The sequence below is a fragment of the Lissotriton helveticus genome, chromosome 6 (assembly GCF_964261635.1).
Source record: "Lissotriton helveticus chromosome 6, aLisHel1.1, whole genome shotgun sequence".
NCBI lineage: Eukaryota > Metazoa > Chordata > Amphibia > Caudata > Salamandridae > Lissotriton > Lissotriton helveticus.
This window is the reverse complement of record NC_136067.1, coordinates 2,121,729,798-2,121,751,861: the sequence shown is the minus strand read 5'-3', so window position 1 is coordinate 2,121,751,861 and position 22,064 is coordinate 2,121,729,798. Positions and strand designations below refer to the sequence as shown.

Below are 22,064 nucleotides of genomic sequence, written 5' to 3'. Positions count from 1 at the left end.
CCTTTATTGCTCATTGCCTCCCATGCCCCACTATCAGTCACCTGTGTACCGTTTTCCCCCCACCCGAGGGGTGGATCCGCCCGTATGTGACTCCCCACCCCTCCAAAGTACCGTAACGCCTCTGCTCTGCAACCTGCCCTAAACTGGCACCCCAGCCCTCAAAACACCCCGGTCCTTCCCTGAAACCTGTAGGGTGGGCGGGTGGACAAAATTAAAACACCCTCCCGGTGGTGCTCAGGTGTCAGGAAGAGGCCGGATCTTCCTATCCTGACACCTTATAAGCCCTCCCTCATCCCACCCCTTCCTTTGACCCCTGTGGTCCCACCCTCCACCTTGTCCTTCCGTCTATTGCGCGAAAACCCCGGGGGAAGACTGGTCTGCGACCTTTGCTTCCCCCGGGGGCCGCACCGCTGTCCCAGGGCTGCCTCAGCTGCCTCGCAGGCCACCAATCGCCAACCAGCAAACAGCAGCGGCAACCAGCAAACTGACTTGGTCACAACGAGTGGCTTCGGGCGATTTCAGGTTATTTTCAGGTAAATTTTGGGCGGGCTGGATTTTTCGGCGACTGGACGGGCTGGATGGGCGGGCGGTTGCTCACCACAGGACACGAAAAACAGCACAAGCACAAGCTCCTCCTCCACTTCCGCTCATACTGCACTTGGCATGCCCATGGTTGCAGCCCGTTCCTCACTCATGCGGTATGCAGATCCACGCCTGAGGGGTACCACTTCTATCACGTGAAAGGATGAAGGCTGGTGGGACATTAAGTGCTGGCAACCAGCTTTGATGTTCTTAGTTTATAGTGTAGATGTGAAGTACCACTTGCGTTGGGTTGATTGTGGCGTACAGGATTTTATTGAGCCTCTTATATTTAAAAAAAATTTGAACTATTGTTGAAAACATCAACAAAAATATTTTTCATGAAACCTACTTAACAATTGCATATTATCCTACCGATTTTTATTGTTGTTTTTTTTTCCTTCAGAGGTTCTAATATCTTCTGTGCCTGAACTGAAACATATTTTAAAAATGCATAGTTTGTCTTGATATATAATTTGTGTTCATGTTCTGTTTAATCAGATGCAAACCATGGTTGGTAAACAATAAAAAAAATACTGTGAGTCATTCTAGGCCCTTGGTTTGTATGCTTTCAGACTGACTGTAGAAATGGTTTCTTTGTAGCTAAGTAAGTCTGAGGATCATAGCAGTTGTATATTAGTTTTTAGATCTGCATAACAAATAAGGTAAAAATGCTGCTATGTTTGTCAATTTACTTTTTCCTTTGATTTTCTGTATTTTGTTTATTTCAGTAAGAAATATTACTAGTAAACCTGTAACAATCTATCCCGGTGGTTCTTAACCATTTAATTTCAGGAGAGATCTCAAATCTCTAAGGGTAAAACTGAAAACCAAGAATCGCAAAGCAATTTCTGCAAAGTGTATGCAACAATAACACAGAAAATACACTATCAAATATACACTATATGAACTTAGCACATCTCCTCTCATCTGCAACTGCATGTTTACATATGAGAAGAAATCAGCACCAGTATAAGGCCCAAGTCATATTCTCAAATCAAAAGGTAATTGTGTGAAATTGGAGCTCTCAGCAGAATTGATGCGACGGAATCAGTAACTGGATTGACATTGGCCTTGGTCAGACTGGGCAACAATCAAACTTTTTATGGACAAAGCTGGAGACCAATCACGGTTTTTGTGTCAAAGTAGACAAAGGCCATTAATGCATAGAAGCTAGAAGACCGCTAATTTTGACAGTACTTTCTGCTACTGAGAAGTGGTAATTTGACTGGAAATATTTCAGCTTTGCTAAAAAGTGCGGTAGTGCCCACTTTCAAAATAAATTGGAAGTGCTTGGAGTAAATGTAAAAATGTAAATTGAAATTGATACTTGTATAGTGCACTACTCACCCGCAAGGGTCTCAAGGCGCTTGTACGAATACCGCTGTGGAACCCATCCTGGCTTTCCCTGTGAGGTGTCCACTCCTAGGAACCCCCAAGGTGGAGGCCAGGCATCCTTAGCATTGTGGGGGCCGTTGTGGAGATTAAGCAAGCTATTGCCCAGAGTTGCAGAGTGGGACTCCATGGTTGGAATAGGCACCGAGGCGAGAATGATCAGGTCCGTGGAATTTTGAGCTCAAGACCCGCCGAGGCGGAGAATTGAACCCTGGTCCCGGGCTAGACCCCTGCATCAGGGTCTGCCGCTCTAACCATTGAGCCACACTTCTCTGTAAGTGCTGTTCATGTAAAGCAGTGGATGTGAGTACCTGCAGCCAGGAAGGGTCTTTTGGGGTCTCTAGCTGTAAATAACACATGTATCACTGTGGGCTTAGAACATTGGCTTTCTAAGTGTGCAGATCCGTACGTCGTTCCAGAAAATCATAAGCAGTGAAACATTCTTTCTTACTTTTCTTTCAGAGTTTTATATAGAGCGAACCTGACCCTAGTCGGGTATCCGAGCGCTTTACATAGCACTAGTTGCTTTACAGCGTTATTAGTAATAAGCTGTTTGCTAGTCGGAGTACATTCATGCTCCATCATGAACCAGCAGGAGATTCCAACTAAAACATATTTCTAATGGTTATTATTTTTTTTAACCATATCTTTATCGATTGTATTAAGAAATGCTTCAAATACAATGGGGAGGCTAAAGAGTAGACTTAAAATAAGTATTATTGTTTTTCTTTTTTTAATTATTTTTCTTTATTTATTTATTTATTTGAGTTTTATATAGCGCTGGCTAGACCCGGAGGTATCAGAGCGCTTTATATAAGGATCCACAAAATTACATCCGTTACAAGTTACATCAGTTACAAGAAAACATTTCAAGAGCGTGGGAAGACGAGGTAAATGGAGCTTAGAAGGGTAAGGGGGTAGAGTAAAGGTATAGGATGGAGAAAGGATGGATTGAGGGACGAAGGAGAGTCTGCCCAAAGTCCGGTAGGTGACGGCTAAGGGGTAAGTCCACAGCCCATCTCCTCTCAGGTAGCTCCACCGGGCATCAGTCAAGCGGCTAGGTCTCAATGAGAAAACAGTTAGAAAGCAAAGAGGAGGAATCAATGGAGTGTAAAGGAGAAAGTGGGTGGAGTAAAGGGGTAGGAGGGAGAGTACGACGGAGAGGCGAAGTAAGGTCTGCCCAAAGTTCGGCTGGGTAGGTGACGGCCGAGGGGGAAGTCCACAGCCCATCTCCTCTATAGCTAAAAAGTAGCTCCTCCGGGCATCAGCCAAAATGCTAGGTCTCTACGTTCAGAGGTAGGTTCACAGATTCGGTATCCTGAAGGGTAGGGCTGAAGGGGGATGTGTTCGCGGTCTATTATTGTTTCATCATTTATACAAACATTATGAAATTCTGCTTCCAAGGCTAAGGGAGATTGGTGTCAAAGACAAGGCACTGACCTGGTTTTCATCTTTTTTTCCCGAGCGCTCTTTCCAGGTACATGCCCCCACTTATGCATCCAGTATTCATCCTTCGGGATGTGGAGTTCTTCAGGGCTCTGCCCTGAGCCCGACGTTATTTAACGTATATGTCTGCCCACTGGCCCGATTGGCCAAAGCACGCAACATCAAAATGGTATCATACGCCGATGATACACAATTGGTTTTCACTTTCTCTTATAATAGTGATCTAGACCAACTGAAATTTCGTGAGGATCTTCTGGCCATTTCTGACTGGATGGCGGACAATTATTTAAAACTCAACGCCTCCAAAACGGAGGTGCTCCTGGTCGGGCACAATACACATCAATGCGATAGCCAATGGTGGCCCACAGCTTTGGGCTCCCCCCTACCTAAAACGGGGATCAAGAACCTAGGGGTGCTGATAGATGGGGTCCTTTCCTTTGAGCCACATGCTAAAAAAGTGGCCTGGCTATGCTTTGGTATTCTCCGTGGCTTCAAACCCATTCTGGGGTTTTTTGATGCCCCAATTCGGCAAACAATTTTTCAATCTGTAGTGCAGTCGCAGCTAGACTATTGCAATGGACTGTTACTGGGTGCAAATAAAACTGTGACCAAACGACTCCAACAGGTACAGAATGCGGCTGCACATACTCTTTTTGGCTTACCTAAGCACTGCCATACCTCCAACCTTCTTTATTGTTTGCACTGGCTACCAATCGAACAGAGGGTTAAGTTTAAAACTCTCTGCATCACTCATAAGATTCTTCATGGTCAGGGCACCCAAATTCTCCGGGGTCTGTATACAACATATGTTCCCTCTCAGGCCCTATGCTTTGCCATCCAACATCTGGCCCGCACTACCAAAGTGCGTAGGCGTAGAGCATGGGGGCGCTCCTTCAGGGCTTGTGCCCCGCTCTTGTGGAACTCTGCACCTCTTGTCACCCGGCATACACAGGATCACTGGACTTTCAGAAAACTGATCAAAACCTGGCTCTTTTCCACCATCTAGGCCCCTTCTCACTACCTCCCATCTGTTTGCGCCTGGACGCCCCGTTTCTGGGGTAGTCATGCACATTATAAGTATTTTTAACATAACATTTAACATAACATAACCAACAAGTGGTTCCAGTACATGAAATATATCAAAGCATGGGGGGCGTGGCTTAGGAGCCGAGGGGAATGGCGGCGTGAGCTCGGAGCTCCGCGCCCGATCGCCGTACTTATCCTGATAAACGGTGCGGCGACGCTCGTGTCGGCCCTCGATCGCAGACCGGAGGCAGCGCGAATCTGGACTGTTCCCCCGATCTGGCTGGCGGAACTGTGGGAGAGCCTACCGACGGAGGAAAGGCGATCGCGGACCGGAGTATGAGAGAGCGCAAAATGGCGGATGCCTCAAGCGCCGAGAGCAACTAAGAAGAACGCCTGGGCAGCGAGCGCATCTCCGAGAACTGTGCAAGTAGGGTGATCGGCCGGGGGCGAGGCCCGGCGGAAGAACGGTGAGCCCTGGGACCCCTGACTGGGACAACTGCCGGTCGGTGACTCAGACCCGGCCACGGCCCCTGGGACAAGATGGCGGCAGGGAAAATGACGGAGGAGAGGCAGCCCCTATGAGACGGCCATACCGCTGATTCTACGCCCTGTGAAGGTGCGCCCGGGGAGTCGCTTGTCACGGAGGGCGGAGAAGCGGAGCCGCATAGCGGGTAGCCCAGAGTGCGGCGAGACGCCTGGCCTGGAACGGGGCCGAGAAGATGGCTGTGATCCTGGCCGCTGGGGACGCCCAGCGGCTTACCCGCGGCTAACCCAGGAGGGATGGGGGACCTGCCGGCGTAGCTGACACCACCGAACGGGAAGGAGAGCTGAGGTGGTGGGCTGTAGGTGATCACGTACCCAGGCCACACGCAGGGAAGCGGTGAGCAGTGATCGGGGGCCGTGCGACCCGGGATGGGCCCTGCGCAGCTGCTGAGAAGTGGAGAGGTACTTCTTTGGCCTCCGCCCGTGGCTGAGTGGCCCTCGCCCGCACACAGGAGCACTACAGAGGTTGGCGAGTCCAGGAGGGAGCTATGGAGGCATGGCCGAGGGCTGAGAGGAGACGCAGGGCGGGGTCGTGAGGCCATTGCAACAGCCAGGCCTGGCGGAGTCCTCGGTCTCGGGTAAGAACAACTGAGGGGGCCCGAGACGGGGCGAACTGTGGCTGAGAAGCGGGCCTCCCTGACGAGACGACCCCAATAGGAGGCAAGATCCTGACAGCGGACAGGGCGAGTGCTGCGCCCTGGGATCCTTCCCCTGTCGTGACTGGAAGGAGTGGAAGACCCCTGCACACTCGTGGATAAGGCAATTAGGCTCGCAGTGACTACACGGGGTGGACGGAGACCAGGTAGGGCGTCCGGTGGCTGAGGCGACCCGAAGGCGAGGTGAATATAGATCGCCGGGGGAGAGAGACGGTGGATCCCCACATAGGCATAACACTGAGCCTGAATCCCATAGTGAACGGCCGGCTAGTGAACTAGTAGCCCGGGGGAACTAGCTGACGCGTCAATGCAACCTGAGAGCGACCACTGAGCCTACCCGGCAACTGAGCGAACGATTCCGGGCACTGGGGTGACTGACGACCTGACGCCATGGTGAGAAACAAGGGGAGAACCGAGGGAGCTGCGACCTCTGACACAACAGAAGGTGACCCTATAGGGCCCTCGGACCTGCAGCAACTTCAGGACCGCATACTGGAGGCTATTGCGGCAACGAGAGACGCTTTGCAACATGATATTGCACAGGTGGTGTCAGGGCTGGGCCTCCTGAGGGCTGACCATGACAAACTTAAAGATAGAGTCAAGGAGACCGAGGACACTTTGGGTGAGTTGGCCCCAGCCCACAAGAACATGGAGGAAAGGCTCACGGACGCCCTGGGCAGGATACAAACGCTGGAGAGGAGGGCCGAGGACGCAGAAAACAGGAGTCGATGCATTAATGTCCGCATAGTGGGCCTGCCCGAAAAAACGGAAGGGGGTGATATGGTTAAGTTCCTGGATAACTGGCTTAAGACCACGGTGGCGCCTGAAGGCCTGTCACAATTCTTCACCCTGGAACGAGCTCATCGGGTTCCGGCTAGGCCTCCTAACCCGGGACTACCCCCGAGACCAGTGGTAGCCAAACTGCTGCACTATAAAGACAGGGACATCCTGCTTCAGAGAGCCCGCGATGCGGGGCCATTCCAAGTGGCGAACAGTAAGGTGACCCTATTCCCTGATTACACCTTTGAAACGCAGAGACAGCGAGCCTCCTTCTTATCTATCAAACGCGAATTACGGACAGAGGGCATTCAGTATTCCCTGCTCTTTCCGGCCAAGCTACGAGTGGTACTGGATGACAAAACACACTTTTTCCCCACGTCGGCGGATGCTTGGGATTGGTGGGAGACATATAAAGCGGGCACGGACGGTGCCAGAGTTCGAGAGGAGAAGGAGAGAGCGAGGACACAGACTCGGAAATCACAGAGGCTGCGATGGCGAAGACAGGGATCACGGAAACCATCGATGTCTCAGACGGAGGTGGAGCGGCAGGCTGATCTACAGGCAGTGGAATCGTTGTCGAGATCGGGCGCTTCCCCATCACAACAGGGCTCGAACTCGGAGGACCGAGGCACGGGATCGGAGACGGAGCACTCGGAAGCACATAGTGCCAAGGGCCCGCTGGTGACACCACAAACGGCAGGAGAGATCCTGAATGACTAAGCTACAGATGATGGCCAGAGAACACTCCTGCAACTAGAGGACTGTAATAACTGTAAGGTATTGTGGTTGGGGGTCGCTGACCGGGATGTCAGACCGCTGCTAAAGGCGGGGTGCGGGGGGGGGGGCTCGCGTAGTTACCTTTCGGCTTAGACCACAACCCGATTGCCCTTAAGGCACTCACGGTTGCGACTGTGAATTAGCTGGGGAGTTGTGGGGATTGAACAAGTTTGGATGGGTACTGATAGTTTGATATTGGGGCCTATTCTGGGGGGGTTGTGGGTATTGTTGGGGTTGCTTTATTTTTCTGGCAGGGGGGGTTCTAGAACATAGGAGACTTAGAATGCCAGACGGTTTGAAGGCTAGTTGGAGGGACACCACCGCTCATGTCGCAATGGGATTGCGGAAAAGACTGCAATGTGAAATATGGGACAATGGCTGATGTCAACGCATTGAGATGTATTACCTGGAATGTGCGGGGGCTGAATTCCATGGCCAAAAGACACAAAGTGCATGCCTACCTGGTCCGCAGGGGGGTTCAGATAGCGCTGCTGCAAGAGACATATCTTACAAAACCAGAGGGGATAGCATTGCAAAGGAGGTGGAGGGGCCAGATATTCAACACCACTTACTCAGCGTTTGCTAGGGGAGCCCTGATATGGGTAAGGACGGGCACCCCGTTTCAGGCGATCAGGCACATAGTGGACCCTGAGGGTAGATATGTGGCAGTGGAGGGCAGGCTTCGGGGTAGAGACGTAGTACTGTGTAGTATATACGCGCCAAACACTGACCAGGTGGCCTTCTTAACGGGACTATCGGGGACACTAGCACACTACCTAGTGGGTCCGGTCCTGATTGGGGGGGATTTTAACTCCGTAGCGGACACAACACTGGACAGGTCCCACCCACCACTGGGAGACTCCCCTGTACACCGTCTCACGAAGGGGAGGTTGGATTGGCAAGAGAGATGGGTTTTACTGGGCGCGTGGCGCACACATCACCCGGCTGAGCGTGACTACTTGTTTTTCTCGAGCCTCCATGACCTCCATGTCCGGATTGATGCATTCTTGTGCTCCCGGACTGTGATGCAGACAGTGAAGCAGACCGAGTACCTAACCAGGACAATCTCCGACCACAATCTGTTGTTAGTTTGGACTGGGTAACGGAGTTATCGCGAGTCCCGACTTGGAGGCTACGGCCTGAGACGCTGGATGACCCATTGTTTCACGCGGCACTGGAGGAGGGCATAACCCACTTCTTCGCGGAAAACGAGGGGTCCACGGCCACTAGAGCGATGGAATGGAACGCTTTTAAGGTGGTAGTTAGAGGTCAATGCATAGGGAAACATGTGGTCGTGCGGAAGGTGTTACTAGACGAACTGCAGAAAGCGGATTCTAAGTTGAGAGACGCCGAGAAAAAGCGACCGGGTCACCCCGAGCTGCAGGAGGAGGTCAGCCTGGCGAAGGAGGCAGTAGCGGTGGAGGTAGAACGCCTCCGCAGCTTTGACCATAAAGCTTACATGCTCCGGGCCCATGTGGAGGGGGACAAAGTTGGGACACTACTAGCGTGGCTAGCCAACCCTGCTAAACGAAGCTCCCCGATACTGGCAATCGAAGGAGAAGGGGGCCACATGCACTACTCCCAGTTGGAGATACTAAATTGTTTTCAGGGATACTACGAGAGTCTCTATAAGAGTGCGTTGGTGGGGCAAGAGAGCAACACTGAAGCTTTTCTTGCGGACCTACAATTGCCACGTTTAGATCAAGAACAGGCGGACGACTTGGGTAGGGACATAGACTTAGGAGAGATCAGAGGAGCGGTTAAACGGATGGCTCGCAACAAAACGCCGGGTTTGGATGGGTTACCCATTGAATTCTACAGTAAGTACTTAGACTTGCTAGCGCCGAGACTGCTAATGATCTATAATGAGGCCAAGAAGATCGGCTACTTGCCCCAATCCATGAGCGAGGCCCTAGTGATACCACTACTAAAACCAGGGAGAGGGAGCGAAAACCCGGCCTCTTACAGGCCGCTGTCCATGCTAACTACGGACTACAAAATCTTGAGTTCCATACTAGCAGCGAGGCTTCTGCAGCACATGCCCGACCTAGTCCACACTGACCAATAGGGTTTTATCCCTGCACGGAACACGACGTTAAATATACGGAGACTTGCACGCTTGGTGAAAAGTCGACACATGGAAGCCCTGACACCCCTGGTCCTATCAATAGATATAGAGAAGGCGTTCGATAGCCTGGAGTGGGACTATTTATACAGGGCCATGACACACTTTGGCCTAGGAGAAGGATATAGCGGGTGGACTAAAGTCCTGTATACGGCGGCAGTGGCTAGAGTGCGGATAGATCCCCTCGTTTCGCACCAGTATCTGGTGGAACGGGGAACTAGGCAGGGCTGTTCTCTTTCCCCCCTTCTATTTGCCTTGGCGATTGAGCCCCTAGCGGCTGAGGCCCGGATGGGTAAATACTTTCGGGGCATTGACAGCAGGGAGGACCAACAATTCATCTGCGGATGGCCTTCTATTATTCCTAGAAGACGGATTACAGGCGTTGAAAGGTGCAGAGCAACTCCTAGAGCGATTCGGTGCATTATCAGGGTTGAAAGTTAACTGGTCTAAAACCTGCCTGTTTCCCCTGAGGCGAGACACAGCACGGCCTGACCACCGACCCGAGATCAGATGGGAACCCACGTGTTTGAAGTATTTGGGAGTATATATATACCACACGGCGGCAGACCTGTTAGAGGGTAATGTAGGCCGCTGTATGCGGGCAATAAAGGGCTGTATGACCTTTTGGGCTACGCTCCCGCTATCAGTCACTGGGTGCATTTCTTTATTGAAAATGATCGCCCTGCCGAGACTTCTATATTATTTTCGCACCCTCCCTGTCTGGATACCTAGGTCCTTCTTTTGTCAACTGAAATCTCAGATGACCTCTTACATATGGGGGGCGGGCAGATGTAGAGTGGCGTTGGCGACACTCACCCGCCCGAAAGATGAGGGCGGAATGGCGACCCCTGATTTTGAACTTTACTATCTAGCCGCACAGCTGCAGATCTTTACGCAGGAGGTAGCGAGGGTCTTCCGTGGACCGGAGAGTGGGAGCGGAGGGGGCACACTGCGACATGTTCTGGCCTATATCACTTTGCAGCAGAGAATTGCTCTTAGGGATCTGACTCCCGAGGAACGGACGTTCAGACTCTGCTGGAACCGATCCCAGCGTCGCGCGGGGGTGCAACACCCATATGCCCCAGAGATACCCCTGGGAATGCTAACAGCGCTCCCCCATGGAGGGGATTGGTCGCAGCTGCAGAGCTGGGAAGATGCGGGAATACAAGTGGTCGGCGACCTCTACGAGGACGGGGCGCTTGTCCAGTATCGGGAGCTTCAGGAGAATTTCGGGTTACCTAGAGGGGACTACCTACTGCATGCTGCGGTGACTAGGGCCATTCAGACGCACTGGAAGGGTGGACTTGCGGAACCGGTGACGACTATGGCATGTCAGTACACCATGATGGCAGCCGGAACCTATAAGGCAGTGACATGTTTATATTCTAGACTGCTCCGGGAAAACCTGCCGCCACTGACGACACTAAAGGCCAAATGGGAAACGGACCTTAATAGGGAGATTCCTGAGACGACTTGGGCTCAGTTGGTGAGACGGGCCAAAAATAGCACAAGAAACGCGCGCTTTCAGCAGATCCACTTTTATGTGCTACATAGGACTTATATGACCCCGGGCAAAATCAAGAAGTATTTTGGTGCAGCCAGTGCGGCATGCCCGAGATGCGCTATGGAAGGAGCGGAGTTGGAGCACATGTTGTGGCCGTGCCCCAGCCTCCGGGAATATTGGCAAGCAATTGGTGAAACTTTAACTGACGTGACGGACAGAACGTTACGATATGATATAGCAGTATGCTTACAACACTGGTTTCCGCACACGCCCAAAAATAAAACCACAAGCAAATTCATAGACATGGGACTGATTATAGCTAAAAGAGAGATCACACGACATTGGAAGGCGAAAGTAGGCCCCACACACAAGAAATGGGTCAATGAACTATTATTGACAGCACGCACCGTTACCAGTCGGCTCACCGTACACCGTAAAGCACCATAAAGCATTGGACACGGCAGCGGCTTGGGAGGCATTGGTTCAAGCCCTGAGAGATAGTACACTACAGGAGGAAGAGGTGGCCCTAGACGAGAAAGATAATGGCTCCCGCGGCACACCGGGACACCGCAAACCTAGGTAGACACTGGACACTGACTACTGATTATACCCATAGATGAGTTAGTGGAGAATGCTTCTGAGTAGGTGGTGGACAGGTGGGAGGGGGGAGGGATGGGACGTTAGGGATAGTTAACCCCTTCTATGCTAATGACAAGGTCAGCTCGTCATGCAGTACCACTGGAGCTGTGCTTATGACGAGCTGACCTTGTCATGAACAATGATAAATCTTGGAATGCAGCACAGGAGAAAAATACCCTGTAGCATTGAAGGTGTTAATAACTGTTAAGTGATTCTATAGCGGGGGGCAGGAGAAAAGCAGAAGGGTACATTTCCTGAAGAGAGGGTTACACCGAATATGCCTTACCAAACCTTGAATATTCTTCTCTTTAACGCCGCCGGACCTCCGGGTTGTGGGCCTTCAGGCTGTGTGTAATAATAATTGGAGATAGAATAATGGAAGAGCTAAGAGGTGTTAACTCTGTGGTAAAACTTTTGTATTTAATGGCTGCAATAAAAACTGTTTTAAAAAAAAAAAGAAATATATCAAAGCATGATCATACACAGTACATAGGAAGACTTCGCATTTGAAAATAGCAATAAAGGCATATAAACGTGCCGGAGACATAAATAGTAAGTCCTGTCAACCTAACAATCTTTCATCCCCCACATATGCATATTGAAAAACACAAACAGCACCCATAGACACATCATAGCGATATCCAGACGTCATTTCCCCCAATGACATTCAACAGAATGCAGACACCTTAGGAAGGCTGCGAACATGAGTCCATAGTGTGTGTAAGCAGATGTTCTATGAGATACATAGTTAGGGGGTCCCAGATGTCCCGTGGCCGGGACGATAGGGTAAGGAGCTCGGAGTAAATGAGTATTATTGTTGCTTGATGAAATCATTATCCTTATTGGTGAATCTGTCTCTATACATTTATTTAGATCAAAATGCTTATGATTGACACAAAGTGATGCGTAGTGGTTATATTGGCCTGCCGACCCCCATAATAGGTGCTGTGGACCGCTAGGCTTTCTCGGACCACAGTTAAGAACCACTGAACTAAACAAAAGACTCATTACCAAAGTCAATATTATCTACTTTTTCCCCACTAATCCTTTTGGGTTCTGGAGTAGCCTGCTACTGGCCGAAAAAGTGCTTTGAGGCCTTGTCCGGGGTAGTAAGTGCTATATAAATGCAATTAGGGTACAATACTTTTAGGGCAGTCTACCTTTCTGGGTTGTCTGTATTTTTGTAGGCTTCAGCAGGAATGTGCTATGAGCTAGAGACTGTTAGTAGTGCATACCTTACCTTAGAATTTCCCACATATGTCAGTCTGGATCTGGATATTTTTTCTTCCTCATTACCCCTGCGCGGTGTTAGGTGGCGTCCGTCGGCTCTGCATCCGAAATCAGTGTCATAGGTGCTGGGATGACATTGCGGGAATTACATAGAGGCTGCCCGTGCTCGCTGACGTCAGTTCTTAACATGACTTTCCACGCCCAATACGCAAAGCCATGAAATACACTGACCACTGGACCTTAGCTGCCCTCCTCACCACAACAGCATAGGAAGCTCCCTCCTCCATAGCCATGGTAGGGAGAGAAAGCAAGCCAGTGTCAGGGGTTGCGTCAAAACCACTGGCATCATCCAGGTCCATTCACCAGTCTACCAGATACATTGTTCCCGAAGGTAAGTAACTTGTTCATCATGTAGAATCCGAGGCTTAAAACCAAGAACTTAGTAAGTCTCTGTGAATGCACCTAGTGCCAGATAGCAATGACTGGCCTAGAACAAATTGTAAATGCCATGTGCTCAAAAGATTAATAAGGGATTAAGTTGCACCCTTGTTCTAGCAAGACTGACCTATTCCTACCCAATGCATGATGGTGAATGTTAGCAAACACATCTTTTACTCACTTTAGAGTGGTTTATCACGTTAAAGTGCAGCCCAGTGCTTGGTCACCCTTGATATGTTTCATACTTTTTCTTTCCCCGTTGGTCATGGGTGTTCCTGCGCAAAAGTAATCCAAGTGACTAGTGTGGTTCTGGATAGTATCCACGGCATGGGGATCTTCGCATACACTGTTTATCCCGCAATGTCAGTGCACAAAGCAAATAGTACTAAAAACAAAAGTCTCTAAGAGCACCTGAAACAAAAATGGTGCAGATGAACTTACACAGATAAAAAACATCTAAACACTACTGATTTTACACTGACAAACCCCCTCTGCAGTTCCCTTTAAATATCAACTGAAAACAAGACTAAGTATATTGCAGAGTTTCTTTCACTTTGTGATAAATGTACAGTATAAGTCTTTCTGGATGACGGATTATGACTGTAGTTCCTTTATTATTGACTTGCCTTTCTTTGTTACAGGTGAAATAAATGCTTTAAGAAAGGAAGATGGAAAGGACATACAGCAATTTTTTTCAAGCAAAATTCTGCAAAGTATAGAATTGAAAAGGTATCCCATGAAGACGAATCCCCGTTCAAATTCAAAAAGATATATTAATCCACACATTCAAGTAGCGTGAAAAAAATATTCAACTTGAAAAGACTAACCTGAGAGATACAAGGCAATAGAGAACTTGCTAAATGTTCTAAAGCTCACAAGGCAATTTCATATAGCATTATATAAGAAGAACGTTAAGTCAGCAGAGAAAAAAGACAATATGTGTTTAATTTGACAACTGTTTGAACATAAAGCACACACAATGGAAAGACTCTGTAAATGTTCTGAATGTGATCAAATATTCAGGACAGCGGGCTGTCTAAAAATCCACCAGGTAGCCTACGCAAGACACAGAATATGTAAATGTGAGGAATGTGGGCAGACATTAAATAAAAAGTTTTAACACCGGGAAGAAGTTATTCGAATGTACTGAATGTCAGAAGGCTGCAAAGGGACACCTGCTGATAGATCAGGCGGGCCATGCTGAGGAAGACCCGTTCATTACAAAAGGAAACTTGCAGTCACATCAGACTGTCCATACTGATGGGAAACCTTTTAAACTAACTGAAAGTAATCCATTAGTAATTACAAAGGCAGAGCTAGTTCAACAACAAAACATCCACATTGGGCAAAAGCCATATGGATGTAGAGAATGTGGCAAGGCATTCGTTGTAAAGACAAACCTAATGCGACATCTAAAAATACACACTGAAGAGAAGCCATATAAATGTACTGAATGTGACGAGGCTTTCATTAGAAAAGAGCTGTTAAAGCAACATCAGGAATTCCACACTGGAGAGAAACCCTTTCATTGTAGTGAATATGACCAGGCATTCGTTACAAAGACAAACCAACTGCAGCATCTGAAAATCCACACTGGGGAGAATCCATTTAAATTGCCAGAAGGTGACAAGGCATTTGTTGGAATGACAACCCTAATGCGACATCTGAAAATGCATACTGAAGAAAAGCCATATAAATGTTCTGAATGTGACAAGGTATTCGTTAAAAAGGCAATCCTAATGCGACATCTGAAAATCCACACTGGAGAGAAACCATATAAATGTACTGAATGTGACAAGGCATTCATTACAAAGGTAGAGCTAACACGACATTGTAGAATCCACACCGGGGTGAAACCTTTTTGTTGTAGTGAATGTGACCTGGCATTCGTTGCAAAGACAAACTTAATGCGACATCTGAAAATACACACTGAAGAGAAGCCATATAAATGCACTGAATGTGACAAGGTATTCATTAGAAATGACATGTTAAAGCAACATCAGAAATTCCACACTGGAGAAAAACCCTTTCATTGTAGTGAATGTGACAAAGCATTTGTTACAAAGGGAACACTATCGCGGCATCTGAAAATCCATACTGGAGAGAAGCCATATAAATGTACAGAATGTGACAAGGCATTCATTAGAAAGGTAGGGCTGATACGACATCATTCAGTCCACACAGGGGAGAAACCACAGAAATGTACTGAATGTAACAAGGCATTCCTTACAAAGGGAGAGCTACATCAACATTATGCAGTCCACAGTGGGGAGAAGTCTTATGAATGTACTGAATGTGACAAGGCATACAGTAGAAGACGCCACTTGACGGAACATCAGAGAATCCATACTGGAAATAAACCATATGGTTGTAGTGAATGTGACAAGGCATTCATTACTAACAGAGAACTAATAATACATCAGAGAGTCCACACTGGAGAGAAACCATATGAATGTACTGTATGTGACAAGGCATTCAATCCAAAGGCATCTCTAATACGACATCAGAGAGTGCATATTATGGAGAAACCATATAAATGCACTGAATGTGACAAGGCATTTGGTACAATGGGAGCCCTAATACTACATCAGAAATTCCACACTGGGGAGAAACCATATGAATGCACTGAATGTCACAGGGCGTTCATTACAAAAAAATATCTCTTGCAACATCACAAAATTCACTTCAGAGAGAAAACGTATGTTTGTAGTGAATGTGATAAGGCATTCTTAACAAACACTTGTCTCTTGCGACATCAGAAAATTCACACCGGGGAGAAACCCCATGGTTGTAGTGAATGTGAGAAGGCATTTCTTACAAAATGGCAGTTAAAGCAACATCAGAAAACTCACAGTGGAGAGAAACCATATGATTGCACTGACTGTGGCAAGGCATTCGCTGTAAAGCACACACTTGTACTACATCAGAAAAGCCACACTGGGAAGAAACCATATGGTTGTAGTGAATGTGAGAAGGCATTTACTAAAAAACAGCGGTTAATGGAACATCAAGAAACCCACACTGGGAATAAGCCATATAAATACAATGAATGTGATAAGGCATTTTTTGCAAAGACAAGCCTAATGCGACATTAGAAAGTCCACACTGCAGAGACCCCATATAAATGTAGTGAATGTGACAAGACATACACTCTAAAGCACCAGCTAGTAAAACATCTGGAAATCCACACCGGGACAAAACCCTATTGTTGTAGTGAGCGTGACAAAGCATTCTTTAGAAAACAACACTTAATGGTACATCAGAAAACCCACACTGGAGAGAAACCATATGAATGCACTGAATGTGACAAGGCATACAGTAGAAAACACCACTTAATGGAGCATCAGAAAACCCAAACAGGGGTGAGACCATTTCAATGCACTGAATGTGACAAGGAATTTATCAGAAAGACCCACTTAATGGAACATCTGAAAATTCACTCTGGAGTGAAACCATATGAATGCACTGAATGTGACAATGCATTTGCTGTAAAGCACAAGCTAGTACAACATCTGAAAATCCACACTATAGAGAAACCACATGATTGTAGTGCATATGAGAAGTTGTTTTTTTCAAAGACTGCCTAATGTGAATACAATGAATGTGACAAGGCATTTATTGAAAGAACATCTTAACGCAGCATCAGAAAGTCTATACTGGGGAAAGGCCCTATGAATGTACTGAATAGGACGTGGCATTCGCTTTAAAGCACTTATTAGGTCTACTTCTGAAAATCCGGAAGTAACCATATGTTTGTAATTGGTGTGACATGGCATTAATTAGAAATAACCCTAATGCAACATTAGAGAACCACACAGGAGAGAAACAATAGGAATTCACACTGGGGCGAAATTACATCAATGTACTCAATCTGACACACCATCTGTTGTAAAATGAGGACTATTTTTACATTTGGTAGGTTCATACACGTAAGAAACCATACTGCTGATCGGAAAGAGACAAGGCATTCGTTACAAAGAGAGATCTAATGTGCAGTCAAAAGTAGAATGTGGCAAGGCATTAATTCACGAAAAGATGACTGTTTTCTCATTTGAAATTTGCCACAGAGAAGCCACCTCAGTGTATTGAATGTGACAAAGTGTTCATTACAAACTAAGCCTGGACTACTATATCATTTGAAATCTGACACTGGTGACAACCCTAATAAATTGACTAAATGTGAAAAGGCAATTCAACACAAACTCATCACTGAATAAACATCTGAATCTCAATACAGTAAAGGAACCATAGGAGCGCACTGAATGCGACAAGTAGAATGGATAAGCTAATGCAATAGCAAGGAGCCAAACCGTATGAATGTATAAAATGTGACAAAGCTTTCATTACAAAAGTAAACTTAGAGAAACAATATGAATGTTATTGAAAATGACAAAGCTCATACTGTCAACACTGGTCAGAAAATGTGAATTTCATGACAGACTAGAAATTCATTAGAATAGCAAATGTAAGATGAAAGTTCACACTTGACTGGAACCACAAGAATGAACTGAATGTGGGAAAGTATTTACTACAGATTGCACTCTAGCAGGTTATTTAATATCACACAATGGATGAAGAGTGTAATGACTAAATTATTGAAAACCGGGACATGCCACAAACATATAAGTAGAACTAACAGTGTTACAGTGACCAAAGAGCAAAGAATGGCTTAATTGACAACACTTGACAGCATAGAAATCACAGAAATTAGAGTGTATGGGGAATTAAATGCAGCCCTTACACTCGTTATTATATGTTATATAAATTGCTATTTGTTTGAGCCTTCTAACTGATTCTGCATTGGGACACAAAAACATATTCATTTGACCCCTGAAACCAGAACATACTAAATTTCCAAAATCCGCCAGGACAGATAGTAAAAAAACAGAACATTCTCAGCAAATATGAAATATCTGGTCCCCTGTGAGGTGTAGAAAAAATGTAAAACTTTCATCATGATCAAAAAAGCTTTATTTGGTTTGCCAACAAACATCAAAGTGTTCAAATTCAAAAACGTGTATATTTAAAAGTCTAAAATACAATTTGTGCAATATAAAAGGTTAGTGGGTAGAAGAGGCCATTAAAATGTCCTCACAGAAAAGATCTAATAAAAAAAAGAATCAAGGTACAGCAGCATTCTTCTAATATAACATCTGTGCAACTCTAGCAGAGGACTAATATATCCTTACTTTGCCTCGTTGGCGTACAGTATTCTAATCTAATTGAAGAGAGTCGCATGTACCCCAGCTATCAGAGTTCAAATCTAAGAAGGGAGTAATGTACTCTTCGTCTTCGCTAGAGTACAACTGTGGAGGGTGTGTGCTAAACATTGGCAAAAAACGACTTTCAGAAAAAACTATTCTTTCAGAGGTCTACATTTTTAAAATTCTGTATGCAATTTTATAAGAATTAACCTTCAGGTTTAAACAGACATGTTGTCTCCATTTCCTGCAGGGTCCACGGTATTATGGACAGAAAACAAAACGTACCTCCGTCTCTGGAAATTCCCCAATGGCAGGGCATTTGTCTGAATTTCGCCCGTGTTAGAATTGGGGGTCTCTGGTTGGCGCAAGTAGGTACTTGTGACAAGCAGGGACCCTCTCCTCTAAGTCAGGGCAAAGGATGACCCTTCAGAATTACCCTTGCTCACCCTCTAGGTGCGTGGCGTGAGCAGCCAAGGCGATTCTCCAGGCGTTAGTCAGTTAAGCATTTGTAGACACACATACAGTAAAATATACCAATCCCCCCACAAATGGACACCAGGCTGTGAGTATATAAAAATACGCTTCTTTATGTAAAATATATATATCTCTTAGGTCAGACTTATCACAAGATCAAATAACGTTTCTGGGGTGCATACAGGTTGTAAATAGGCAAGCCTTCTTTGTTGTAGTTCAAAATGTACTTTCAGTCTTTATCAACGGATGTTTTCCTGCAGTGTACCTTTCAGGATGGCTCTCTTAGTTCCTGGGGGGTATAGAGGGTCACACTGCTCCTTCCCAACTTGTTGCAGCCAGCCCAGGGACTCCGGGATGCTTTCTGCCCGTTCCGGGCCGAGATCGGGGCCCGACCGCCCAAAGCTCACGCTTCCCGCGTGGGACGCGTTCGGCCTTGCCGGGGCTGGTGATGCGCACGGCCCCCACGGGTCTGGGGGACTCAGGCGGGGGTTAGTGCTGGCCTCAGAGCGGCCCACGGAAGGCAAGGGCCAAAGGACCTGGGGCCGCTCCTGTCACTGTGGCCGGGGCGCTGGATGCAGCCTGTGATTTCCCTCGCCCGCCTGGATCGGATTCCAGCGGGAGGGGCTGGAGCGCTCGCACAGAGCGGAGCGGCGCCGCGAGCAGGCACACAGAGAGCGGTGCGAGTCAGCTGCGAAAGGCGGCTCGCACCACAGCTGATCTGGAGGCCGGGGGCACTCGTAGGCAGGGCGGCTGGCACAACAAAAAGGGGCAAAAACAAACGTTGCGGGCCCCGAGCCCGTTGACGGTCTCGGTGGCGGCTTTCCTCCGGGGACAAAGGCGAGGTGCCCAGCGGCTCAGGCAGAGCGAGGCTGGCACCCGAGGCGTCCGTCCAGTTCGGAGGTCTGTCCCCTGGGTCTGTTTGCGTCCGGTGGGGATTTCTGGCGGGAGGGTGAGGCACAGCAGCGGGCCCTCTTAGGCGGTCGACACAGCGATCCCCTCAGCGGGGGAAGAGCGGCTCAACGGAGCGGAGCTCTTCCTCGGCGGGGACGAGGAGACACAGTCGGTCACGGCCTCAGGGAGGGGCTGGGGGGCACCAAAGTCACAGCTCCGGCAGTAGTAGATATCCCGGTTAATTACCGGCAGACGAGCAGAGGCAGGTTGAGCCAGATGGTCCTGTGGCTCAGGTCAGGGGGCAAGCTCAGTCAAGCCCTTGGAGAATGTTTAAGCACAAAGCAGCAAAGTCTTTTCTTATCAAGTCTTTTCCTCTCCTTTCTCAGCAAGGCAAGCAGCAGGCCAGTTCTCCCAGCGTCTCTTCTCCTTCTAGTCGGGCAGAGGTCCTTCGTGGTGAAACAGGATTCTAATTTACAAGGAGCAGGGCTCCTACTTTTATACACAGTTTCTTTTGTTCTCACTGGCCAGGGGGGCCTCTGCATAACTGCTCTCAGCTCCTGAGCACTTGTGGTGGGTACTTCTGCTTCTGCATTCAGTGTGAGGGCAGGCACATCAGCCGCTCCCCAGGGGGGCGGAGCCGGCATTGTGAAGACAGGGGCAGCCTGAGCACTCTGTTGACAAGCTTCGGTCTTTCCTGGGCCAGGTGCAGGCTGAGTCATCAGTCGCTCCCCAGGAGGGCGGAGCCAGCATTGTGGTGGCAGAGCACAGCCTGATGCATCATTCAGGGGAAACTCCCACCACCCACTAAGGTGTCATCTGGCTATTCACTACCTGTCAACTCCCAGCCCTGTCACTCACACACACCAGACAGTCAGATCCACATCCAAGCAGAGGCGGGCTGAAATGGTTAGGCAAGCAAATGCTAACTTTCTAAAAGTAGCATTTGCAAACACAGGATATTAAAATAAACTTTACTAAAAGAAGTATTTTATTATTCTGAGTTCAGGCATACTAAACATTAATTTCTACCATGTTCCCTGAGCCTGCTGGGATTATAGAGTGTAATAATTCCAGCAGCCCATCTGGCCTAGAAGGGAACTGGTAGCCTTACAATAGTGAAAAACGAATTTGGCAGTAATTCACTATTAGAACATGCCACACACATCTGGGCATGTTCTACCTTATACTTACAATGCACCCTGCCCTCAGGCCTACCATAGGGGTGACTAATATGAAGTTAAGGGAAGGTTTAGGGGCTGGCAAGTGTGTGCACTTGCCCAGCCAGCATGACAGTACCAGACTGCACGCAGGTTCTGCAATGGCAGACCCTAGACACATTTTAAGGCTGCTTCTGTGGGTGGCGCAACCAGCGCTGCAGGCCCACTAGCAGTATTGGCATTCACAAGCCCTGGCACTCCTGGTGCACTTTACTGGGGACTGACAGTAAATCCAATGAACCAATCAGGTATATCAATCACATGTACACTTTACAGTAGGGAGCACTTGCACTGCGGCACGGGTTGGCCGTGGCGCAGTGCCCTGAGTCGCGGACACCAGCAAAAACATCTGAGGCACAACAGCAAAAAGTGGAAGGGAAACTCACGCCAAGGTGCCAGGTCTAACACGTGTCCCCTCCAGCTGAAATGTGGGGGGAACTACCCTTCCCCAGGGAGTTCCACATCACTAAGGCGGAAAAACCTGGACAGACCGTCAGCGTTGGCGTGATCTGTGCCAGGGCGGTGTTCCACCGTAAAGTCCATACCCTGTAGGGAGATGGACCACCTCAACAGTTTTGGGTTCTCACCCCTCATTTGCATCAACCATCTGAGGGGCCTGTGGTCTGTCTGAACCCGGAAGTGAGACCCAAACAAGTAGGGTCTTAGCTTCTTCAGTGCCCAGACCACAGCAAATGCTTCACGCTCTATTGCACTCCACCTACTTTCCCGGGGAAGTAACCTCCTACTGATGAAGGCTACAGGGTGGTCCCAGCCCTCCTCAGTCATCTGTGAGAGAACAGCCCCTACACCATGCTCTGAAGCGTCGGTTTGCACTATGAATTCCTTGGAGAAATCAGGAGCCAGGAGCACGGGTGCCGTGCACATGGCAGTCTTCAGGGTGTCAAAAGCCTTCTGACAGGTGTCAGTCCAAATCACATTCCTGGGCTGCTTCTTAGAAGTCAGCTCTGTCAAGGGGGTCACAATAGTGCCATAGCCCTTGACAAACCTCCTGTAATACCCAGTGAGCCCCAGGAAGGCTCTCACTGCAGTCTGGGTCTTGGGGGGTTCCCAAGCCAGGATGGTCTCAATTTTGGGTTGCAAGGGTGCCACCTTGCCACTCCCCACTTGGTGTCCCAAGTA

The 22,064-nt window shown here is 48.2% G+C and overlaps 1 pseudogene; it reads left to right on the top strand.

Annotated features, from left to right (window-relative positions):
* Window positions 1–14,117: 14,117 nt before the first annotated feature.
* On the top strand, window positions 14,118–16,725 carry LOC144763083 (uncharacterized; annotated as a pseudogene).
* The last annotated feature ends 5,339 nt before the right edge of the window (window positions 16,726–22,064 follow it).